At 46.0% G+C, this 4,460-nt stretch overlaps 1 pseudogene; it reads left to right on the top strand.

Moving 5' to 3' along the window:
• The first annotated feature begins 3,269 nt into the window (after window positions 1–3,269).
• LOC144577483 (transcription factor BTF3 homolog 4 pseudogene) lies at window positions 3,270–3,942 on the top strand (annotated as a pseudogene).
• The last annotated feature ends 518 nt before the right edge of the window (window positions 3,943–4,460 follow it).

Here is a 4,460-nt window from a genome sequence, read left to right as displayed (position 1 = left end):
GTGCATCGGTTTCCTTTTCTCTGTAACTTTGCCAGAATTTGTTATTGTTTTGTTTTTGTGGTTTTGATTTGCGGTTTCGATGTGCATTTCCCTGTTGATTAGTAATGTTAAGCATTTTTCATACATGTGTTGGCCATTTTTATGTTTTTCTTGGAGAAATATTTATTGAGATCCTTTGTCTATTTTAAAATCAGATTTATTATTTTTTGTGGTTGAGTTCCTTGCTTATTCTGGATATTGGCACCTAAAAATTACTCTTAATCATAGCATTTGTTGAATGCTTATATCCTAGAAGTTTTCTAAGTCCTTTGCATACATTATCTTATTTCTCAAACCCTATGAGAAATTTGTATTCCCATTTTACCAATGAGCAAACTGAGGCTTAGTGGAAAAAAAAATTAAGCAATTTACCCAAATCATGTACCTAGTAAGTGGCAGAGCTAGGATTTAAAGACACATCTTTCTGATCCCAAAACCTGTTCCCTTAAAAATTATGTGGCATAGCCTCTCCAGATAAACACAAAAACAAACAAAACTAGGCATTTTACATATGTAATCCCATTCTTTAATAATCATGTAAGGGGATGTTGTTATGCCCATTTTACAGGTAAGGAAAGAGACTTCTCCGAAGTCACCTCCCTAATAAATGATGGGTGGCGTTTGAACTCCAGCTTGTGTGACGCCAAGCTCATTGCACAATTCTGCTTCCCCTTTCTGGATCTCCACCTCATCTGGCTGCATTATTTCCCCCAGCCAGGTGCTCACAGTTCACGAACTAATGGACACTTGGTGCTTGTGAAAACCTTGTTAATGAGTACACGAATTATGCATATCAGCACATGCCCCGATGGCAGACAGGAATAGCTGTTGGAAAGGTAGATTGGTAAACTGGCCTTTTGCTTGTTTACACATTGGCCTGTGACTCTGTTGAGCATGAATGAGCGTCCCCTCCTTCCCAACCCCGACCAAGGTCAATTCTGCATGGACCGAGAGCCTCGTGTTTCTGAGCTGCGGGCTCTTGAATGGACTCAGGTATTGTTTACTGTGAGGGACCGTCTGGCCGGCCAGCTGGCCTCCCTCTGTGGCACACCTCTCTCAACTTTTAAAGCTGCACACTATTAAGCTTTGGTCTCTCCTACTTCAGGACAAGGTGTATAGGGTGTTTGCATCCTTTTTCTTCTAGCACTAGCCAGCCACAGGGGTGTTGATAGAGCAAACATTTGAAGCTGCTGGAAGGGAACCGAAGGCTATCGGATGAGTACAGAGGCGTCGGCTGAACTGAGGGCTGCTGTCCTAAACCATGGTAATCTAGTGCATCCCTGTCAATACATAATTCTGTGCTAGGCAGCAAGGGTGTAGGCCCGCCTACACCACAGAGGTCACACGTAAACAAGGAGAGGCTGATATCTGCTTGCCCTTCGTGAAATCTCTGACCCTCTGAGCAGCATGCCCCCCTGCCTTCGTGACCTGCCCTCCGCATGCCCAGACCACACCTACCCCACACCCCACACCGCTGGCATTCACATCACTTGATCACAGTTGCCTGCCTACTTGTCTGACTTCCTTACTGGGCCAAGCAACTGGAGGGCAGGGGACTCATGCTTGAGAAGAAAGGCCTCTGGCTAAGAACAGGCCTTCAGTTCCGAAAGGGACAGAGGCAGGAAGTCTGAGGAAAGATGGGGGTCCAGGTGAGAGAGCTCTGACATGTCTTCCCCCTCCCAAGTATGGAGCTGTGACCCCGCCCAGCAGGCATCCCACATTGTCCCATCTCTGGAAAAAGAAGAAACGCACAGCGGTATTGATTCTGCCTGCGCAGCAGATGATGGAGAAACGGAAGGATTGCAGCAGGCCCTACTCTGCCAGGTTGGTTTTGTCTTGGTCACATTGAAGCCACACACAGCACCCCAGTGACAAAGTCCCAGGGGACGCAGGAGCTTCTGTTCCCAGGACTGTCGTGTGCCTAAACACTGGGGGGTCCCCACAATACTGGAACCCAAATACCCTTCTTCCCTCAGCATAGTCTCGGAAGCTTTCTTTTGAGATATTCCAGCTGCCCTAATTTAGGTAGTCTATGAAAAAGAAGAAGAAAATCTCTGCCCCAGTGGGTGCATTGGAAAAGTGGTCCCCAGGTCTAATGGTGACTTGGTGGGAGTGGCATTAGAATGATGGTGCCAGTAGGATTAGGAAGGTGCCACTGTCCTTGCAGTACTGACAAAGCCTGGTCACCCGTGCTCTCTCACTGGCCTCCTCACACCCTAGGAGGTGGCAAGTATACATTTTACCCCTTCATTTTGTGGATGAAGCCTAGACCGAGAGGGATGATTTGCTTCGAGTTGAGGGGTCAGGTGTCCTGACTCCCAGCTTCAGAGCTCTTTCTCCTTGACTAGGTCCTGTGTGATGCATCCAGATCCTAGAGATTTGCTTCTCTTCCCTCAGTTGGATTTCCTTTGCTCAGATGCTTTTTTAAGTTTCACATGAGGGGAGGCAGGATCTAAGTCCTAACCCTGGTAGCTAACAGAGGACAATAGGACATCTGTGTGTCCGGGAAGATCCACTTGGCTGTGCTGTCCTCCTGCCTGGCCTGTGAAAATGCGTTTTCCTTTACGCCACAGACTCATTAGCCAGTGCGCATCCTGCCCGGGGTCGCCAGACACTGGAGTTGCAAATGGCCCCTGAGGGGGGCACTTAAACATGAAAAACATGGAATATTTCACCTAAAAATCCAGTTCCTTGGAAAATTTGAAGTGCTTGTACTCTGGGACATACCCACATAATAGATTTTACAGGAGCCAAGTTTCAGCTGCCCATTTAGACCCAAAGTTGGGGCCTGAGGGCTCACAGAAAAGATCCAGTGACTCCCTGTCCAGGTATATGGGTGAGCACTATCCCCCTCCAGGTGTGTGTGTTCTCTGTCCCCCACTCCAGGTGTGCATGTGCCCTGTCCCACTCCAGGTGTATGTGGGCTCTGTCCCCCTCCAGGTGTGTGTGGACTCTGTCCCCCTACAGGTGTTCGTGTGCCCTGTCCCCCTCCAGGTGTGCCTTATCTCTGTGTTTATCTTTTCTCATTTATGTATTCATTCAATGGACATGTATGGCATGTCCTCTCTCTGCTAGCCCTAGAGGATTTAAACAGTTAAGATGGTGGCAACCATCTTGCTCTTGCCGCGTGCTGCTAGTGTTAGAGGACCCTCCCTGCTTCAGATTTACCAGCAGCATGAATCAAGAAAAGTTAGCCAAACTTCAGGCTCAGGTCTGGAGAGGGGGCAAGGGTACAGCTCACAGAAAGAAGAAGGTGGTACATAGAACAGCTACAGCTGATGACAGAAAGCTTCAGAGTTCTCTAAAAAAAAAAAAAAAAAAAAAAACTGGCTGTGAATACTATAGCTAGTATGGAAGAGGTGAACATGATTAAAGATGACGGGACAATTACTCATTTCAACAATCCAAAGTCCAGGCTTCCCTTTCTGCTGACACTTTTGCAGTTGTGGTCATGCAGAAGCCAAAGCAATCACAGAAACGCTTCCTGGAACATTGTCAGCTCGGTGCCGACAGCTTAACAAGCCTTTGGAAGTTGGCCGGGCAGTTCCCACGGCAAGTCTTAGGCAGTGAAGCACCAAAACCAGAAGGCATCGATGAGGAGGAGGATGATGCTCCCAATCTTTTAGGAAATTCTGATGAGGCATCAAGCAATGAAGCTAGCTACAATGTGGGGTTTTGGAAGCTGGCGTGGACTGGAGTTAACAAATCAGCTATGCGGTTCCAAAGTTTTACAGACACGGAGAACATCACCTGTAACTAGTTACGAGTTGAGTAATATAAATATTTTGTATATTAATAATGCTGTTTGTTCAGCATTTTTTGGTCATTTGATTTTGTATTTTGCACTTCCAGGATATATTTTTTTTTTTTTTGTCAAAATATGAAGTATTGGTGCAGTTTGAGGCTGTTTCGGTTTTTGATTCCCGGTTTTTGTTGTTTGGGGTATTTTTGGTGTATGTGTGTGTGTGTGTGTGTGGGTGTGTGTGTGGGTGTGTGCACCGTGGAGGGCAAACTGGAAAACAGTCCTATTTGTCCTACTCCCTCCCCAGCAGAAATAAAAAAAAGTTTACTTTTGTTACTTTTCTTTTTCCCCCATAAGACCCAGAATTAATGGAAAATGAGTATCTTGGATTACAGATCTGAAGAGATTTTTACCGTCAGTGGTTTGATTTTAATTTGCTTGGTTAACTATGGTATTTTTCATACGCTTCTCTGGGTTTAAAATGTCTTGAGGTATTTTGCCACTGGCTTCATGCTGGAGTAATGGGTAACGTATCTTCGGTATGGTTGCCGTAGATTCACTTACCCAGTCAGACCTAGAATAACTTCTTTTACTAGCTTGCTTCCTAAATGGCTTTTTTCCTCTCCTTTTGGTCTCCCAGTGGCCTGGTCAGTCTTTGGTAGTATTATTCCTCACCTTC

The sequence above is a fragment of the Callithrix jacchus genome, chromosome 8 (assembly GCF_049354715.1).
Source record: "Callithrix jacchus isolate 240 chromosome 8, calJac240_pri, whole genome shotgun sequence".
Taxonomy (NCBI): domain Eukaryota; kingdom Metazoa; phylum Chordata; class Mammalia; order Primates; family Cebidae; genus Callithrix; species Callithrix jacchus.
The sequence above is the reverse complement of the archived record's forward strand: the minus strand, read 5'-3'. Positions and strand labels throughout refer to the sequence as shown.